At 42.3% G+C, this 21,924-nt stretch overlaps 1 protein-coding gene across 6 annotated transcripts in view; it reads right to left on the bottom strand.

Annotated features, from left to right (window-relative positions):
* SLC25A13 (solute carrier family 25 member 13) overlaps positions 1 to 21,924 on the bottom strand; it is a 475,810-nt gene that overhangs the window by 101,893 nt on the left and 351,993 nt on the right. The window lies entirely within an intron of this gene.

Genomic DNA, 21,924 nt, shown 5'->3' with positions numbered 1-21,924 from the left:
CACAGATTAAAAAAAAAAAAAAAATTACATGATTTGTACACATAGATCTCAAACTTAACATAGGATGCCTGAACATGTCCTGTGGTAACCCCTTTTAAGCTGTTGATCCATGAATGGTTCCTGGAGTAACATTATGTATTTCCTGATGTACATATATAGTAGAAACACAGAAACATGATGGCAGATAAAGGTCAAATGGCCCATCCAGTCTGTCCATCCACAGTAACCATTATCTCCGCCTCTTTCTAAGAGATCTCACGTGCCTATCCCACATTTTCTTGAATTCAGACAGTCTGTCTCCATCTCCTCTTCCAGGGGACTGTTCCACATATCTACCACCCTTTCTGTAAAAAAGTATTTCCTTAGATTACTCCGGAGCCTATCACCTCTTAACTTCATCCTATGTCCTCTCATTCCAGAGCTTCCTTTCAAATGAAAGAGACTCGAATCATGCACATTTACACCACATATGCATTTAACCCTTTATTTGGTATTGTTGCTCAGAAGCAACATGTGTTTTCTATGGCTCTCATGGGAGATCTGCATCTCCAAATGCCTATTACTTGGCACTGTTACTCTCATTCAACATCAAGTTACATAAAGCAGTCATTTCATCATCTGCCTATAAAAAGGGTTAAACAAATAAACCAAAATAAAGGAGAACTCCTTATGTACAGGAAGAGAAGACTTTCAACCAGAGAGGTGCTCAGAACCTTGAACGAAGGTGATGAAAAACACTAACTGGGGAAAAACCCCTGTAAGTGTTTCAATGCTCTATCATTGCATCTTCTCCATTGGAAGAAAGAAATCCGTGAAAAACTTGTGCAAATATAATATAAGCAAAGCGTATTTCTAATAATGTGCTGAAACTTAGCTTGCATGGGTGGTTAGGAAGCAGGCTCACTCCAGCAGGCTCTAACGCGTTTCACCATTGGCTTCCTCAGAGAGCCTTCAAAAGCTGGAACAGAGTGAAACTTCTTCTCCACATTCTACTTCTCTTCACTGCAGACTCCCAGAATCTGAACTCTGAACCCCTATTTTCCCCGGAGTACCTTACAGGTGTCCCCGGTGACAGCTGCCCTTCATTTGTGCTGCCAGGGTTAAACATCTCTATCATATCTCCCCTAACCTGCCTTTCCTCCGCCGTATACATATTGAGATCTTTAAGTCTGTCCCCAAACGCCTTATGATAAAGACCATGCATCATTTTATTAGCCTTCTTCTGGACCGACTCCATCCTTTTTATATATTTTTGAAGATGCGGTCTCTAAAATTGTGCAGAATATTCTAAATGAGGTCTTACCAGAGTCTTATACAGGGGAATCAATACCTCCTTTTTCCTACTGGCCATTATTAAGATGAACTTCGGAAAATCCAATTTTATGCTCTTTTGGAATCTTACCAGGTACTTGTGACCTGAATTGGTTACTGTTAGAAACAGGATAATGGACTTGATACAGATCCCTTCAATCTGTTCTAGTACGACAATACTTAAGTGCTAAAAATCAAAGGATTTTTCAGTGTCTTTACTACAGATGGCAGTGGCTCAACTAATGATCCCTAAACCAATCACACAAAGACCATAACATCAAAAGAGAATCCCAAAAGACAGATGTCAAACAAATCAAAGCCAAAAAAATAATCTAAGCTACATCACGAGGAGAGCAACCCCATTGCATAAATATCTCAATAGCCCATTTACAATAGAAATAATTAACTCAAAGAGATGTTTATTAAACTCAAGTGTGGAATGCAGGTCCATTTGGCAGGTGTCTGCCATATGTGTTAAATGCAGGGCACCGAAATAGCATCAAAAGGGCATGTTCTGCTTTCGTCACACTCCTTCAGCTGTATGGCACAGGGAAGCTGTGTTTTAAGCAACTACTGCTGGACTTGTTGATCCTCACATCTTTTGCCACCCATAGGAGGTATAAGTGGACTTACACAACAGACAGTCTCAGGTCAAAAAATGTTTTGTTACATTGTTTGTCTTTAAAGAGTTAAGAACATAAGAACTGCCATCTCTGGATCAGACCTTTGGTCCATCAAGTCTGACGGCCCACGCAGAGGCCCAGCCAGGTGTACACCTGGCATAATTTTAGTCACCCATATCCCTCTATGCCTCTTGTAAGTAGATGTGCATCTAGTTTGCTTTTAAATCCTAGAATGGTGGATTCCGCAATAACCTCCTCTGGGAGAGCATTCCAGGTGTCCACCACTTGTTGCGTAAAGCAGAACTTCCTGATATTTGTCCTGGACTTGTCCCCCCTTAGTTTCAGTCCATGTTCTCTTGTCTGTGTCACATTGGACATTGTAAATAATTTTTTTTCCTGCTCTATTTTGTTGATTCCTTTCAGTATTTTGAAAGTCTCGATCATATCCCCTTGCAGTCTCCTTTTCTCAAGGGAGAACAATCCCAGTCTCTTAAGTTGTTCCTCGTATTCCAAGTTCTCCATACCTTTTATTAGCTTTGTTGCTCGTCTCTGCACCCTCTCCAGCAGTTTTATATCCTTCTTTAGGTTGGGAGACCAATGTTGGACACAGTATTCCAAGTGTGGTCTGACCATTGCTCTATAAAGTGGTATTATAACTTTCTCTGATCTACTCGTGATTCCTTTCTTTATCATGCCTAAAATTCTATTTGCTTTCTTTGCCGCTGCCGCGCATTGTGCCGACGGTTTCAGGGTCCTATCTATCAGTACACCTAGGTCCTTTTCTTGTTCGCTCTTACCCAGAGTTGCACCTGACATCCTATACTCATGTTCCTTGTTCTTTCTGCCTAAATGCATTACTTTGCACTTTTCCACATTAAACTTCATCTGACATTTCTCCGCCCATTTCTCTAACTGACACAAGTCACTCTGGAGTTCCTCGTTATCCTTCTGCGATCTGATTGCTCGGCATAGCTTTGTGTCATCTGCAAACTTGATGATCTCACTGGATGTTCCTTCTTCTAGGTCATTGATAAAAATATTAAATAAGATGGGCCCAAGTACTGAGCCCTGGGGCACACCGCTAGTAACTTTCTCCCAGTCTGAGAACTTCCCATTTATGCCCACTCTCTGCTTTCTGTTCTCCAGCCATTTGCCTATCCATCTTAGTATATCTCCCTCTATTCCATGGCTTTGTAGTTTACTGAGAAGTCTTTCATGTGGAACCTTGTCGAACGTTTTCTGGAAGTCCAAGTATATTATGTCCACCGGTTCTCCACTATCAATTTGTTTGTTCACGGTCTCAAAAAATTGAAGTAAATTCGTCAAACATGATTTCCCTTTACTGAAGCCATGTTGACTGGCTCTCATCAGGTCGTGTGAATCCAAGTGCCAGACTATGCTATTTTTAATCAGTGTTTCAACCATCTATCCAGGGACAGAAGACTCCTCTCTTGATCCTTTTTTGAAAATTGGCGTGACGTTCGCTATCTTCCAATCGTCCGGTATCTGTCCAGTTCTAATTGACAGGTTGGCAAGTTTTTGCAAAAGCTCTCCAATTTCAACCTTCAGTTCTTTTAAGACTCTCAGGTGAATTCCATCAGGTCCAGGGGATTTGTCGCTTTTAAGATTGTCGATCTGGTAGTATATCTGGTCCAAGTCCACTTCTACTGTGGTGAGGCTGTCCTCTATTACTCCTTTGAATACTTTCACTGCTTCTGGTATTGTTGCGGTGTCCTCCTTCGTAAAGACCGATGCATAGAAGGAATTTAGTCTGTCTGCAATTTGTTTGTCTTCCTTGATGTACCCTTTTCTTCCCTGGTCATCCAGCGGTCCCACCGCCTCTTTTGCAGGTTTTTTTTTCCTTTTACATATCTAAAGAAGGGCTTAAAATTTTTGGCCTCTTGCGCTATTTTCTCCTCATAGTCCTTTTTGGCATCCCTCACTGCCTTGTGACATTTCTTCTGATCATCTTTGTGTTTGTTCCAAGCTTCGGTTGTTTTCATGCGTTTCCATTTTTTAAAGGAGTCCTTTTCTTTTATGTCTTCCTTCACCTCTCTAGTAAGCCAGGCCGACGAACACCAACTAAACCTGCAGGTCACAGAGCAGTGTCTCGCAAACTTTTTGAAGCCGCAGTACATTAATTTGGGGCCGCGTCTGAAGGGCATGACATTGATGCGATGATGTCATGCGCATTTGTGATGTCATCACATCGACGTCCGTGCATGTGCGGAAGCCCTCTAAATGGGATCATGAGCTAGCTATTACTATGCCAGTGGGGTGGGGGTGGTGAGAGAGCGAGAGGAGGAGATGTGCAGAGAGAAGAGGCACTGGCTGATTGCCTACAAGATGTGCCTCTCACTGCAAGAGGCGAGCCATAAAGGTAGTTAGCCGGCGCCTCTCCTCCTCACTGGCGGCTTGCAGCACATCTGGAATCTCGCTGTGGCACACAGTTTGCAATACATTGTCATGCAGCATTTAGTAGTATGAATAAAAAAAATCTCTTTTAATTTTTTAAAATGTTACACTATACCCCTGATGAAGGTAAATGTAGAAAGAGCCATGTTAACTCCAACTGAGGTCCTTTGAGTTCAGCATTCTGTATCTAATACTGGCCATATCTAATACTGGCCAGTCTAGATCACAAGTACTTGGCTGATACATTATGCTGTATTTTTAACAGTAGAATATAAAACAAAAGTAAGGGTGTGAAAACATTTTTTACTCTATTTTTATTTGTTTATTTATTATGTAAACTAATATGTTGGCCTCTAATAGTGGTTTATAAAATACAGTATTAAATAAACTGTAAACTTTGGAAAGACACTATAGAGACATATTGCTAAAGCGCATTGAACAGTCAACCTGTGAATTAGCACACAGGAACTGTTACACTAACTGCACAGCCTATTATGGGACAAAGAATATGCATGGACTAAGCACTGCAATTTACTTATTTATACAGTCTTCTATACCAGTGATTCCCAACCCTGTCCTGGAGGAACACCAGGCCAATCGGGTTTTCAGGCTAGCCCTAATGAATATGCATGAGAGAGATTTGCATATGATGGAAGTGATAGGCATGCAAATTTGCTTCATGCATATTCATTAGGGCTAGCCTGAAAACCCAATTGGCCTGGTGTTCCTCCAGGACAGGGTTGGGAACCACTGTTCTATACCATTCTTCCCAGGAAGCTCAGAATGGTTTAACATAAATTTATTCAGATACGCAAGCATTTTTCCCTGTCTGTCTCGGAAGGATCACAATCTATATAATGTACCTGGGAAAATAAAGAGATTAAATGACTTGCCCAAGGTCACAAGGAGCAGTGTGGGTTTGAACCCACACCTCAGGATGCTAAGGCTGTGGCTTTAACTATGCACCACTACTGCTCTCCCCCAGATGTACGAGATGCACTTTACCGCTTCCTTTATAAGAGATGGTAAGTGAATCCTCATTGCTATATGTGGTAAAGATCTTTCCTGTGCAGCAAATCCTAGAGGAAGATGCTAGAAGCACTCCCAATAGTTACTGCATAGACTTTGCAATTAGGTAGATGCCAATCGTTTGTGGAGTGGAACAGGTGGTGGTGGAAACAAAGGCTTTCTGAATTCAAGAAAGTGTGGGATAGGCATGTGGAATCTCTTAGGGAGAGGAGAAGGCAATTGATGCTGTGGATGGGTAGACTGGATGGGCCATTTGGCCTTTATCTGCCATCATGTTTCTATGTTCAGGTAGATGTGAATAGTTTTTTTTACTCCTTCCAAAAACACTAGGATTAGAGGGCAAGCAATGAAGCTACTAAGTAGTACATTTAAAACAAACCAGAGAAAATATTTTTTCACACCACATGCAAATGAACTCTGGAATTCATTGCCAGAGAATACAGTGAAAGCAGTTAGCTTAGCAGGGTTTAAAAAAAGGTTTGGATAATTTACTAAAAGAAAAGTCCATAAGTCAATATTAAGGTGAATGTGAGGAAATCCACTGCATAAAAGCTGTTTTTCTCCATGGACAAGCAGTCTCAGTCAGCCACACATTGGTGACGCCATCTGACGAGCCCAAAATTTGTTTTTTCTCTTCCAGAGGGAGGTTTTTGGAGCCTCCCCCTGGGTGTGGGCTAGCCCTCCTTGCATGCTCCCCTGCAGGAGCCCCTTGCCTCAGATTACTTTATCCGCTCTGCCCAACGGTCGGATACTACTGCTCTCCAAAGAAAACCTCAAAGAAAGAAGAAATAAAGAAAAGAAAACCTAAAGAAGAGACAAGAAACTCAGCAAGGCAGAACCCTTAAAACCAGGCTTTAAAAAGTGCCAAAGCTGCAGCAGGAGAATGTCTTCCACGGACGCACACGAGGTCTGCATCCGATGCCTAGGAGAGGCACACCTCATGGCCGTCTGCCCATCCTGCATCCAGATGTCCCCGAGGGCAAGGAAGCACTGACTACACACCCTGGACTCCATGGCTGAGGAGCAACCCAAAAAGAAAACAAGGAAAGCGGCAGCAAAATCTGTGACCCCGCTTTCCACCGGGCTGCCCACCCCACTAACAATGGAGGTCGGAGCCTGCCCCACCACAGAAAAAGCCCCGAAGGCAGACCCAGCCCACCTGGAGGTCTGTGCGGCTCCCCCGATGCTCCAAAGACTCCTCCTGCACCTGCCAACAGTGATCGCCGCTTCTCCCTCGACGGAGCAGAGCAAAGGCACTCCAGCGCCATTGCTGACATCGGCCCTGACACCTCCAAACCACGTGGGAGGCGCCAGAAGTAACCCCGAATCCAGCCCAGCACTAATCGGGACCGCAGCTAGGGAGAAGACCAGTCCTGCCTGCATGGGGGAATGGGGGATCACAGGCGCCAGCGCCAAAGCAGCAACCACTGGAGCATAGCCGGTAAGCCCCAGCTCCACAAGTGCAATGGCACTAGGCCCTGCCCCCACCAATGCGGTGACGCTAAGCCATGCCCCCTTAAAGGGACAGCACACCCCACAACTTTTCCCTAGGGCAGAAGGAAGAAAACAGGTGCACAAGAGGCATAGAGCTCCCTCCTATTCCTCCTCAGACTGTTTCTCCTACTCGTCCTCCTCCTCCTCAAAGGACAGAGGACGACCCAAGGCGTAGATGCAGGAGGAGAGAGGCACAGAGGCGGCGGCAGCAACCAAGCACTGAACCCCAGACAACAAACAAACAGATTTTGAACCTCTTCGGCCAGCTCCTGAACCAACTCGCAATACCTGGCACGGCAGCTCCACCCATCCACAGGTCACCAGCAGTCATCAACCTACCCTCCCCACCAAGACCGGGGGCAGAGTCAACCCCCTCGCAATCTCCGGCTCCGGATGGCTACCCCTCGGAACACAAAAGCGAGGCCCCGATGGACATCTCACACAGATGGAAGACCCGACAGCACAACCTCTTGCCCAGATCGTGTCGGGGAGTCGAGACCGCCAAGAGGAAGCAGCAGGACACCTACATGATGGGGGGGGGGGGTCGGGAGGCTGTGGGGGTGCGAGCGGTCTTTCAGGGTGGGGGTGCGGGTGCGAGTGCGTGTGAGCGGTCCTTCAGGGTGGGGGTGCGTGCGAGCGGTCCTTCGGGGTGGGGGTGCGAGCGGTCCTGCGAGGGGGGGTGAATCGGACGTCGGGGGGGGGGCATAAGGTTTTCAGGGTGGGGACAGGACTTCAAGGGGGAGAGGAGAGTCGGGGCGGGCGAAAGGAGAGTCGGGGTGGCCAGAGGAGAGTCGGGGCGGGTGAAAGGAGAGTCGGGCAGCGACGGGAGAGTTGGGCAGCATGCGCGGTATACGGGTGTGCGCGGTATATAAAAATTTCTATACATAAATTTGTGTTTTTCGCGCGCTATACCCGTGTGCGCATTTTACACGGGTGCGCGTTATCTATGTGAAAATACGGCATACTTTATCTGTCACTTAGACCCATTTGCAAAACCTTATAACCCTCAGAGCAATTTGAACTATTTTGAATAATTTTGTGTTATCCAAAAATTTTGTGACTTCACTCATTATTCCTAAATCCAGATCACTTATGAATATGTTAAAAAGCTCAGGTCGCAGTACTCCACTTGTGACCCTTTTCCATATGGATAATTGACCATTCGTTCCTACTCTCTGTTTCTTATCTTTACTCTTTTGGATTGGAAACAGGATACTGGGTTTGGTGGCCCTTTGATCTATTCCAGTATGGCAATATTTATGTTCTTATGTCTTTTAGCTAGTTTGCAGACAACAAAAGTGCGTAACCACCTATTCCTAGGACTCTAATTTTAAAGCCTATCTGTACTATCTTGTCATTTGCTGGACACAGACCATAAAAAAGTCTGCCTGGCACTGTCGTCACGTTCCAAATTATTGGAGTTTCTGTTGAAGTCCTCTCCAGCCTAACCTAAACCGAACACAGTACACAGACTGTATAAGGCTACCCAATACCAGCCTTAAGTTCTTCACAGCCAGGAGTTGCCATCTAAGCACCACTGAATACATCAAACATGCAACCATTTAAGTTTTGTTATTTATGCCAGAACCACATGAGTTCAACACAACATCTCTCATCCAGCCTCTCGACTAGAGGGTAATAAGGACATTCAAGGCACACTACACACCGGGAACGAATAGAACAAAGACGAACATCGGTATCTACCACCAACCTCCAGGGCAGTCTGAAGAGACTGATGGAGAAATAACGGACAGAGATTAAATGCAACTGCAAGTGAGGCAACACAATTATCATGGGCGACTTCAATTATCTGGGAATAGAATGAAACCTAGGCACCTCCGGCTGCAGTAGGGAGAACATGTTCCTGGATGCTGTAGGCGATTACTTCCTGGAACAACTTGTCGAGGAAATGCAATTCTGGACTTAATTCTAAATGGACTACGAGGATCAGCACAAGGTATAGAAGCAGAGGTGATGCTAGGGAACCAGTGATCACAATATGATCCACGTCAACCTGGACACAAGAACAAAACATCAATCCAGAACAACGGCCACAGCACTGAACTTCCTAAAAGGGAACTATGAAGGGATGAGAGTCATGGTGGGGAAGAAGATTAGGAAGAGGATAAGCACTGTAAAAACATTAGAGCAAGCATGGTTCCTTTTTAAGGACAGTCACCGAGGTACAAAATCTATATATACCGCGTATCAACAAGGGTTCCAAGAGGAAAAAGAACAAGTAACTAGCGTGGCTCACTGTAGCGGTGAAGGCAGCAATCAGAGACAAGAAGACTTTGTTTAAGGAATGGAAAAGGAAGAAAACGGACGAAAACTGGAAAAAGCACAAACATCATCAAAGCAAGTGCCATAAGGCGGTGAGAGGGCCAAAAGATAATATGAAGAAAAAATAGCCAAGGAGGCAAAAAATTTTAGGGCGCTCTTTCGTTATATTAAGGGGAAACAATAGATGAAGGAAGCAGTGTGGCCGATAGATGACCATGGAATAAAGGGAGTACAAAGGGAGGACAAAGCCATCGCCGACAAACTGAACACATTTTTTGCGTCTGTATTTACCGAAGTGGATATATCCAATATACCGGAAACCGACAGACTATGCACAGGAAACGAAGATGGGGGAACTGACAGGGTCGACGGTCAGTCTAGAAAAGGTATGCAGGCAGATTAATAGACTTAAAAATGATAAATCCTCGGGACGGGACGTATTCCATCCAAGAGTAATCAAGGAACTGAAAGGGGTTATTGCTGAATTGCATCAAATAATAGACAATCTGTCGATCAAATCAGGAAGGATTCTGGAAGATTGGAAAGTGGCAAATGTTACACCGATCTTCAAGAAAGGTTTAAGGGGAGATCCAGGAAAGTATAGACTAGTGAGTCTGAATTCGGTATCGGGAAAGTTGGTAGAGGTGCTGATAAAAGACCCCATCATTGATCACCTTGACGGACACAATCTGATGAGGACCAGCCAGCATGGATTCAGCAAAGGAAGATCTTGCTTGACAAACTTACTGCACTTCTTTGAGGGACTAAACAGGCAGATAGACAAGAGTGACCCGGTCAACATTGTATATCTGGATTTTCAGAAGTTGTTTGACAAGTTCCTGCATGAACGACTACTTCGAAAAATTGCAAGTCATGGAACTGAGGGCAATATACTCACGTGGATTAAAAACTGGTTGGAGGATAGGAAACAGAGAGTGGGGGTAAATGGACAATACTCCGACTGCAAAAGCGTCACGAGTGGAGTGCTGCAGGGTTCGGTGCTCAGCCCTTGCTCTTCAACCTATTTATAAATGATCTGGAAATTGGTACGACGAATGAGGTGATTAAATTTGCGGATGATACCAAGTTATTCAGAGTAGTGAGGACACAGAAGGATTGCGAAGACATACAATGAGACATAAACGTGCTCGAGGAATGGGCTGCAAAATGGCAGAGGTTCAACGTGGATAAGTGCAAGGTGATGCATGTTGGTAACAAAATTCTTATGCACGAATACAGGATGTCCGGTGCAGTACTCAGAAAGACCCTCCAGGAAAGAGACTTGGGAGTACTTATAGACAAGCCAATGAAGCCATCTGCGCAATGTGCGGCGGCGGCAAAAAAGGCGAACAGAATGCTAGGAATGATTAAGAAGGGAATCACAAACAGATCGCAGGTTATCATGCTGCTGTTCCGGGCCAAGGTGTGCCCCCATCTGGAATACTCCGTCCAACACTGGTCGCCGTACATGAAAAAGAACATAGTACTACTCAAAAGGGTCCAGAGAAGAGCAACAAAAATGGCTAAGGGACTGGAGGAGTTGCCGGATAGTGAGAGGCTAGAGAAAGTGGGCCTATTCTCCCTTGAAAAGAAGACTGAGAGGGGACATGATCGAAACATTCAAGATAATAAAGGGAATAGACTTGGTAGAGAAAGAGAGATTGTTCACTCTCTCCAAGGTGGAGAGAATGAGAGGGCACTCTCTAAAGTTAAAAGGGGATAGATTCCGTACAAATGTAAGGAAGTTCTTCTTCACCCTGAGAGTGGTAGAAATCTGGAACGCTCTTCCAGGGATTCAAGCACCCTCCAGGGATTCAAGAGAAGGTTAGACAAGTTCCGCTGAACCAGACCGTATGCAGGTAAGGCTAGACTGGTCTTTGACCTAAGGGCCACCGCGTGAGTGGACTGCTGGGCACAATGGACCACTGGTCTGACCCAGCAGTGGCAATTCTTATGTTCTTATGACCCCAACATAGAGATCTTCATGAAAACATGAAAGGACTTCACTATCTCCGATGCTATCAATGTTATTGAAAAAGCAATGAAAGCTGTCTAGCCAGAGACAGTGAACTTATGCTGGAAGAATCTTTGGCCTGAAGGTGTAAATGAGTTCACTGTTGTAACCACAAAGCCAATCAAAGAAATTATGAAAGACACCGTGGACTTGGCAAAGAAGGTGGATGTGGAAGGATCTCAAGACATGGATTTAGGGGATATTCAAGACTTAATAGATCCCAGAGCTGATGAATTAACAGGAAATGACCTAAGGGACCTGACTGTTCCCGAAGAAGAGAAGCAAATGCCAGAAGACAGTTTATATTGGACAATATTGTAGAGCAGGGGTGCCCAAAAGTTGGTTCGCGATCGATGAATAGATCGCAAAGGCAATATGAGTAAATTGCAGAGCCCACGACAGACTCACGTTGACTTTGCATTTTGTTCTCCCTACTTCCCTGATGCTAGGCCAGGCGCGTACAATCACCACAGCCTACCCCCCCCCCCCCCCCCGACGTCAATTCTGGTGTCTGAGAGGAACGAAGAAGCAGAAGAGCCAGATTAAAATCACAATGTATTTCCAGAAGATACAGAGAGTCCCTGCATCCCCATCCACCTCTTTCCGCATCAGCTACTCATGAGGTGGCACCCCTTTCGTCTTCTCCTCCTTCTCTTTCTCCTCCACTGCATAAGGAACATGTACAGGACGATAAGCATGAAGATACCGATGATTCACTTCCACTGCCTGAGAAGGCACCTGATGCTCATTTATCCTCTTTGTCTCCTCCTTCTCCTGCTATGCATGGGGAACATGTTTAGAACAAGGAGGATGAAGATATCGCCTGAATGAGTGATCAGTATGTGTTTTATATTTAACATTATTAAGAATTACAGTACTGTAAATCAGGGGTGTCCAATCCGTGGCCCAAGGACCACATGCAGCCCCGTGAAGTATTTTGTGCGGCCCCGGTCGAGGGTGATGCAGTGTTTTCCTCAGCTGCTCCCGGGTGTTTACCATCTTGCCAGCTCCCTCCTCTGTCTTGCTGCAGCGTTTGCATGTTTGTGCGGCCCCAGAAAAAAAATTTTCAGCCAATGTGGCCCAGGGAAGCCAAAAGATTGGACACCCCTGCTGTAAATGAATACTGTATATGTGTTTAATAAAAGCAAAGAAGTTAGGTTTTAGTTCTTTTTGTGCCTTGATATTTTCTAGAAGTCGTCTGACTATGGCGGTATAGAAAAATAAAGTTATTATTATTATTATTATTATTATTATTATTATATTGGTGGATTTCCTATGATTTAATTGAATTATAGTATATGCTTGTACATGGTCAATTCTATAATATAGAACTTGAATTATACTATACTGTTAAAGTGTACAATACAATGAAAGAACTGAAAGAACTTGTTTATTTTAAATCAATCTATGTTCACAAATTTGGAGGGAATTTACCACAAACCCCATGAATATGAAAGAAAAAGTTATTTGTGAATATTTGGCATTCGTGAGGGGGCTGTGCCTTCAACCTCTATGAACATGAAGGGAGACTTGTATATAGTATTTGAATAAAGCAGATTTTAAGTTAGTTGTTATGGTAGTAGCTAATTGTTTGAACTATTGCAACAAATGCCATGTGTTCAGCAAAGGCAAATCTTGCCTTTGGAAAGTCTTTAATTACTTCCTATACTACTTTTTTAAAAATAAAAGTGGTTTGCAATATAATAACATAAAAGCATAACTTACTCATAAATGAGTTAATCCAAAAAATAGACAAATATTATTAAATTAAAAAAACAAACAAACAGGAGCATGATCAGATTACCCCAGTCTTTATGACATTTATCACTAATTTTGTGCTTGGTTTATAAGTGTGTGCATAGGGGTGCATTGCATACATGATATATTGTTGTTAAGTACTTTGTATGTTGATTGTAAACTGCCTAGGATTTTTAGGTAATATATAAAATTTTAAATAAATAAAATACTTAGAGTCTCTTGTGTTCATACCATGCCTTTTTGAATTCTATCACCATTTTTATCTTCACCACCTCCCTTAGGAGGGCATTCCAAGCATCAACTACCCTCCCCATGAAAAAGAATTTCCTGACATTAGTCCAAAGTCTACCACTCTTCAATCTCAATTCATGTCTTCTAGTTTTACCATTTTCCCTTCTCTGGAAAATATTTGTTTCTACACTAATAACTTTAAAGCTCTTAAATGTCTTTATCATGTCTCCCCTCTCCTTCCTGTCCTCTAGGGTATACATATTCAGGTCTTCCAATCTCTTGATGGAATAAATAATAAATTGATAAGGCAAGATTTGCCTTTGCTGAACACATGGCATTTGTTGCCATTAAGCCATGTATCTATATCATCACTTTTGGGGGGTTTAAAAAATATAGTTTCAATCATTTTGCTTAGGCTCACTGGTTTATAGTTTCCTGGATCACCCTGGGATCTCTTTTTAAAAACTAACATTATATTGCCCACCTTCTAGTCCTAACATATGGTGGCTATTTTGAATGACAGGTTACTGATTATAAGTGACAAGTTGTCATTTCCCTATTTGAGCTCTTTCAGGGCTTCAGAGTAAATGCTGTCTGGTTCTGGTGATTAGTTGCTCTTGAGTTTGCCATTTTGATCTATTACATCTTCTAAGACTTAACAGTGATGCTCTTTAGTTGCTACAAATCATCACCATCAAAGAACGTTTCCAATACAGCTATCACCCTAACACTCTCCTCAAAAATGACCAAGACAAGGAAATATTTTTTCCTCCCTCAGCACTCCTTTAACCCCTTGGTCATCCAATGGTTGAACTAGCTCTCTCAAAGTTTTCCTTCAGATGTACTTGAAATGCTTTTAGTATCAGTTCTTGTCTTTGTGTCAAGTTTCTTTTTCAGTCACTCTTGGCCTGTCTTATTACCTTTTCTTTTACATCAAACTTGCCAATGTTTGAGTCACTCCTGTTTTCTTCATTATGATCTGCTTTCCTATTTCTGAAAGATGCTCATTTGACATTCACTTTTATTTTATTTATTCACAGTATTCAGTATTCCACAGGGAAAACAGCAATGACATCTATGTGGTTAACAACCAGTATTAAAATAAAAATAGAAAGGTTGAAAGGGCCAGGTAGAAAGAAGGGAAGGCATGGGCAGAGAGGGGACAAGTACAGTTAGGAAACAGAGGGCCAAAAGGTCTAGGAGAAATGATGAGTTTTGAGAAAAATCTTAAATTTCTGTAAAGAAGGTTAAGTTCTAAGGATAATTGCGAGTGAGTTCCAGAGATTTTAGACCGAGGTAGCTGAAGGTCATTTCACAGGAGATACCGAGATGGAGAACAGAAGGGGAAAGAAGGGTTGAGAGATTGTCATTGGAGAAGCGAAGAGTAGGTGGACGTTAACTGGCGGCCTTTCAACTTTTTCATGCTATTTCATGCTTTTTCATGTTATTTTATCTGGGCCTCCACAATAGTCTTAAGATATGTGTGCATGCCTCATGCAGGGGTTTTTTACTAACATAAGGTTACTGCAAATTAAAAGGTCTTACTACAAGGCACGCTGAGTACCCAAGTGCTAAAATATGTTTTTTTTTTCTTTGGACAGGAGGCATATCTACAGCAAACGATGGAGAATGGGTGTTTCTGAAATAATCAACATATTACCATTGCTGCATATTTACCGATTAGCATAGGATTTGTGTGTGAGCCTTTACCACCTACCAAATAGGTGGCAATAAGGGCTCATGCTTTAATGTTTATTAATGCTGTAAGCCTATGGTAACAATAGTGATAGGGAGTGATTAGTTTGCGCCAGCACTGGAATGGAGATGCACCATTAAGCTAAGTGTTGTCACTGCAAAATTATCTACATTGATTTGTTCAATATTTGGGGATATTTGAAATAATTTTTTAAATTACAGATTTGAGGAAACTGATTCATTAAGAGAACTGTTTAAGTCATTAATTTATTACTTATAGGTGGGTTTGGACAGATATATTAGTGATAGGAGGAAGTACAACGTGGCATTGTGAGACTCAAAGGTGAATGGGAGAAATATGAAGAATCCAGTGGAAAAGAGCAGAGACCGCTTGGTCTTCAAAACCCACTTTATTAGCAACCATTAATAAAATCCATGCACAAAACAGTCTTGTCCATCATAAAAGCAAGTAGGAAATCATGGACTTGACACGGAACATGTTTTGGCTAATTATCTTCAAAAGAAATATATAGAAACTGGTAAAGATAAGGCTGAATTGCTTAACAAATATTTCTGTTCTGTGTTCACAGCTGAAGCACTGGGCGCAGGACTGCAGAAGAGAAACAAATAGGGCTGGAGGTGTGGTAGGCTCAAAATGATTTTCAGAGGATTATATTCATGAAGAGCTAGCTAAACTAAAGGTAAACAAAGTGATGGGGCCAGAAAGTGTACATCCGAAGGTATTGAAATAATTTAGGGAAGTTCTGGCAGCTCCACTGGCTGACCTTTTCATTGATTTTCTACAGTTTGGAGTGGTACCAGAGAACTGGAGGAGGGCAGATATGGTTCTTCTCCACAAAAGTGGAAGTAAGGAAGAGGTAGGGAAGTACAGGCTGTAAGTCTGACTTCTGTGGTAAGTAAATTAATGGAAGCACTTTATAACAGAGAATAGTGAAGTTTCTGGAATCCAGTGGATTACAGGACCTGAGGCAACATGGATTTACAAAAGGCAAGTCTTGTCAGACAATTCTGATCAATTTCTTTGACTGGGTGATCAGAGAATTGGATAGAGGGAAACTGCTAAATGTGATGTATTTAGATTTTAGCAAACCCTTTGACACTGTTCCACACAGGCATCTAGTAAATAAACTGAGTGCCCTTGAAATGGGCCCCAAAGTAACAGGCTGGATCAGGAACTGGTTGAGTGGAAGGCGACAGAGGTAGTGGTCAATGGAGATCACTCTGAGGAAATGGATGTTACCAGTGGTGTGCCTGAAGGTTCAGTTCTTGGGCCTGTTCTTTTTAACATTTTTGTAAGTGATATTGCTGAAGGGCTGTCAGGTAAGATTTGCCTCTCTGCAGATGATACAAAAATCTACAAAAGAGTAGACACCCCTGATGGTGTGGATAATATGAAGAAGGACCTAGAGAAGTTTGAGGAATGGTCTGAAATTTGGAAGCTAAGATCTGATGCTAAGAAATGCAAGATCATGCATTTGGTCTGCAAAAATCTGAGGGAACGGTACAGTTCAGAGTATGAAGAATTTTTGTGCATGAAAGAGAAGCAAAACTTGAGTGTGATAGTATGTGATGGGCTTAAGGTGGCAAAACAGGTTGAAAAGGCAATGGTGAATGCTAGAAGGATGCTTGGGTTGAAGTAAAAGCTGCTTTGTTTACCTCATTGGAATAACTACAAGACGGCATTGTATCTTCCAAAACAGACAATATTCGTTTATTGTTAGTATAAAAACTTACAGTATTACAGCAGCAAAGACATATTGGAAAAAAATATATTGTCAGTTCAGAATATGCAATGGAGAGAAGAATGTGCACCCATATGCTTAGCAGGGGGCTAGCAGTTCCCCGTAGCATAAGTAAGTGAATCTCTCTGGCTTTACCAAGAATGCACGTGATTTTTATACAGAGAAATTCTTCCTTTGTTCCAAAAAAGTCCATCCCCGAATTCTGGTTATGTAATTCCCTATTGGTACATAAAAATAATGTAAATCTAACTCCTCCCTTCCGTCCACGCCTCTCTCACCTCCACCCCCCCCCCCTCCCTAGTAAAAGGGGGGCCTTGCAGAAACAGAGAACTCTTGGTGAACTTTCTTTCCCAAGTGCTGAGATCACTTTATCACTTTGTAGATGCTAATTAGTGGTTTTACAATTCTGTGCATATTCAGGATGCTGTCCTTGTAAACTGAAAGTTGGCAAAGGTGACCTTTCAACAATCCAGCTGTCTGGTTCCCATAGCTTGGTTCAGAGACAGAGAGCAAATGTTTTGGTACCAAGTTCTTTCATCTCGTTACACCCACATGAGCAGGGCTCCTTGCTCATTATAAAGGTTTTATGGCTTTCTAGGGTGTCTGACATAAGTCATACAGCACTGATAACAGTTCAGCAGAACCTTGAAGGGATATCCTCCCAGCAGGGAATGGAAACAAGAACATCATTGTTAGCATTGCAAAGGCTGAAGATGTTTACAGACAGCAAGGTACAGGATGGCTATGGGAAAAATATGTCTGTAGTGTCCAGCATACACAAGTGAAAATATAGGTCTGTAGTGTCCAGTTGAATCATCTGTATGTCCAGGGTATGCATGTCAGGGTGCATATGGAGAGGAATGGCCAGTAGGAAAATGGAGGTACTTTTGCCTCTGTATAAGCCTCTGGCGAGTCCTCATTTAGAATACTGTGTATAATTCAGAAGACTTCACCTTCAAAATGATATAATCAGAATGGAATTGCTCCAGAAGACGAATACTAAAATGGTCAGTGGTTTTCATCATAAGATGTACAGGGACAGACTCAAAGATCTCAATATGTATACTTTGGAGGAAAGGTAAGCGAGGGAAGATATGACAGAGACGTTTAAATATCTACAATGCATAAATGTACATGATGCAAGTCTCTTTCAATTGAAAGGAAACTCTGGGATGAGGAAGTATAGGATGAAGGTTAAATGGGATAGATTCAGAAGTAACCTCAGAAAATTATTTTTCATAGAAAGGGAAGTGAATGCTCGGAATGGCCTCCTGGTGGAGATAAAAAGTGTTTCTGAATTCAGGAAAATTTGGGACAAGTACATTGCATCTCTGAGAGAGAGGTGGGGATAGTAGTTGGCATGCTACTTCTCTTGACCCCGACATCTATGAAAAGAGTTCAAAAGAAGAGGGATTCTGATTGAGCCCCAGGGACATGGTCCTGTTACACTTGTAGCACTTTATAAAACCACTGCAAGCTTTATTTTGGTGGGGAGGAGGGATTATTAGGAACAATAGCAGAAATGAAATCAAATAGCTTGATGGTAAAAAAATAAAAATAAGTTCCTAGGTCACAAGAACCTGGCAGAAACCCAAATAGTAGCAATATTCCATGCTACTGATCCAGGGAAAGCAGTGGCTTCCCCCAAATCTGTCTTAATAGCAGACTATAGACTTTTCCTCCAGGAACTTGTCCAAACCTTTTTTAAACTCAGCCACATTAACCACTGTTACCACATCCTCTGGCAACGAGGTCCAGAACTCAACTATTCTTTAAGTGAAAAAATATTTTTTCTATTGGTTTTAAAAGTATTTCCACATAAATGTATTGAGTGTCCCCTAGTCTTTGTAATTATTATAATTTTTTTTAAAAAACTGTGCTTTTTATTAGAAGTTTTACTTTTAATAAATTAGAAACAATGGCTTGGTACATCTAGAGATACATAAGTGACAACAATATAGTACAAAATATCCACCCATTTATTCACAATCTCCTCCAATACTACCTCTTTGTTCCCTCCCACCTCTCTTCTCCTCCACCCGCATCAGTGTAGCGTACAATTGAGGGACAAATCTTTCTCTATTGTTTAACTGCCAAAATAACTTATGTGGGATAATCTAAATAGAAATTGAGGACCAAACCAAATGTGTGCATGCTCATTCCCTTTACCCCGAAGATCTAGGGTAAGCTTATCAAAGGACTTAAGCTCTGCAATTACTTGATACCAAGCCTCCACAGTAGGACAAAGTGCAGTCTTCCAGTATGTCGCTATGCACATCTTAGCTGCCAATAATAAAATCTGTGACACATTAATTGGTGATTTCCATCCTATCAGCTGCTGGGATGCTATACCCAGTATAAAGTATACTTTTTGCCTATAATCTTCTCCAGGCCAATGGTGAATATAGTCTAAAATTTGTATGCAGAAATTCTGTATAACAGGACAATCCTACCACATGTATTCTATAGAGCCTGGTTGCCCACAATTTCCACAACACCCTATGCTCAGATGTAATATGATGCTGGAAGGTGTTCAATTTGTCCTATGAAAGATCTGATATTGAAGTTTTTTATGGTTTGTAATAGGAGAGCATGAGTTAGCATAGGTGTATATCGCAGTCCATGAGTCCTCCGGGACTGGCATCCCCAACCAGATTTCCCACTTTCATTCTACAAAGGTTTTTGAAATTGGATGGGAACACTCTAATGCAGTATAGATCTTTGATAACTTCTTGTGCATTTGGGACTTAAACAGCACTATTTCAATATCTTTAAGGTCTCTTTCAAGGTGCCCTTATACATAATGCTTATGAAGAAAGTCTCTACCTTGAAAATACTGGAAAAAATGTGATCCTCTGAAGAGATGCTATTGATATAACAGATCCTTGTACCATCAAATCTTTAAATCTGGTTAAGCCTACCTCCTCCAACGCTATTCTTAAGGGAGCAAAGTAATTCATAGACAATGAAAGATAATCTTTAGAGAACTATAAAGACCAACAGACTCGTTGATGCGATATACCTTCTTAACTTCCCTCCACATCCTTAACAGTAGTGATAGAAAAGGATGTTGAGATAGCAGCTTTAGCCAATATTTTTCCAAAGGGACCCAATGTACTGCTGCATGTCCATAAAATGTACCTCCGAGTGCTTTAAGTACCATAGCTTAGTAATATCTATATAAATTTAAAAGCCCCATCCCTCCTTGCCGCTTTCATAATTGAAGCATAGCCCACTTTATCTGAGGTCACTTCTTTCCCCCAAAGTATCTTAAGAGTTTATTGCAGTGACTAAATTGATGTATTGGAATGTGAAGTGGCAAATAAAAAAAGACATTTAGGCAATATCATCATCTATAAAGTAGCAATTCCCTCCCCCAAGTCAGCATTAAAAGTGCCCAAGAGTATAATGCCAAAAAGTGGCATAAAGGGGGAGATGGACATTATTCTCACCAAATCCTTCCAATTTTATATTTTTTTTAAATCCATTTTTTAAGATGGATTTCCATGCTGTTCATTTACAGTTTGTCTAAATGGCAAGGGGGTAAATGTTAGAAGCGTGGTATGGGCAGGACTAGGGAGGGCTTATGACTTAGATATTTTTTTTTTATCATAATTGAACATTTAAAAATATGTCCAGGGCACATTTTGCACGTCTGGGGCTAGACCAGTTTTAACAACAAATAAGTGCCAAAAAGTTACTCAAACTGACCAGATGACCACCCCCAAAGATGTGAATGAAACAGTACACACCTGTGTGTCTGACAGCTTCAGATGTTATGGTCAATCCTATTAGAGCAGCGAGCAGGTTCTTGGAGTAACCTGCTGGGTGATGTAGTGAACCACAGAGATGGGGACTCAGGCCCATACCCCACTCTAACCACTACACTTATGGTGGAATTTGTGAACCTTCCAAACCCCATCCTAATCCCACTGTACCCACATATAGATGGTCACCTACAGGAATAAGGGCTATTAGTGTGGTGTACAATTGGGTACAGTGGATTTTGGAGGACTCACCATACAATATGTTAAGTTCACTGCAGTGCCACCTAGGGTGCCCCTCTGCTCTGCTGGGATGTCTGTGTAGCCAGTAGTTCTGCCCAATTCACTGATTCAAATCAATTTGTTGTCTGAAAAAAATCAAACTAAGTGATTCAACGACCTGATGAGACCCGACATACCTCCAAAACCTCCTAAAACACCAGCGGCAGCAGTGCTCTGAACAGGCTGCTTTGTGACTTTCCTTGCTGGGGCCTTCCCTCCACCATGTCACTGATGACATCATTGGTGATGCAGCAGAGGGAAGGACCCTGTGGGGAAGGCCCCGGCGGAGAAGGCCATGAAGCAGCCCGTTCAGAGCGCTGCTGCTGCTTTAGGAGGCATGTCAGGTTTTACAGTGGGAGCATCAGTGGTATACTGCTGCACAGGGGGATGGGTGAGAGGGGAGGAAAGATGCTGCACATGAGGGAGAGAGAAAGGAGAGAGGAAGAATTATTGGAGTGGAGAAGAGGAAGACAGAGATGGAACAAAGAGGTAGAAAGGGGTGAGAGGAAGAAATCATTCATATGGTGGAGTGGAGGGGAGGGGGACATGCATGGAAAAGAGAGTGAGAAATGCTGGACATAGGGTGGAGGGCAGGGAGAGAAAGAAATGTTGCACATGATAATGGAGGGGAGGAAAGGAGAGATGCAGCATGGAGGGTAATAGAGATAGATTGACCCAGGTAGGAAGAGAGAGATGGTAAACAGAGGGAAAGAAACAAATGTTGGATATGACGGTAGAAGGTAGAAAAAAATAATTTTATTTTGTATTTTGTAATTACAATATGTCAGATTTGAAATGTGTATCTTGCCAGAGATGGTGTTGACAGTGAGCATGAGCTAGGATCTAACGAGAGAGAAAAAATATTTTTTTATTTTGTTTAAACCACAGTGCTAGCATGGGATTGGAGAGGGCAAAAGGGGGTGGGTGGAAAGACTACAAAATAAACCTGCCAGGACGTTTGAGAAAAACAACCAACTGGCCAGGAAAAGTGAATCAAATTGAAAAATCAAATCAATAGGCTGAATTGAATCGAAAAATTTTCCCTGAATCAGGCAGCACTAGTAGCCAGTCTACTAAGAATGCTGGCCCATCCTGTATCCCAATGGCTTGTTCTGTGCATTTTTCTTTGGACATGGTTTTTTCCCCCCAAATGGTTCAGATAGACGCACTGAGCAGAAACACATCCATTAAAAAAAAAAAAAAAAAAAATCCAAACAACAACCAAGATAGATGTTTTGCAGTTTTGAAAATGAGCATGATTG

Source organism: Geotrypetes seraphini, chromosome 2 (genome assembly GCF_902459505.1).
Source record: "Geotrypetes seraphini chromosome 2, aGeoSer1.1, whole genome shotgun sequence".
NCBI classification, from domain to species: Eukaryota; Metazoa; Chordata; class Amphibia; order Gymnophiona; family Dermophiidae; genus Geotrypetes; species Geotrypetes seraphini.
Note: the sequence above shows the minus strand (reverse complement) of the source record. Positions and strands in the feature narration are given on the sequence as shown.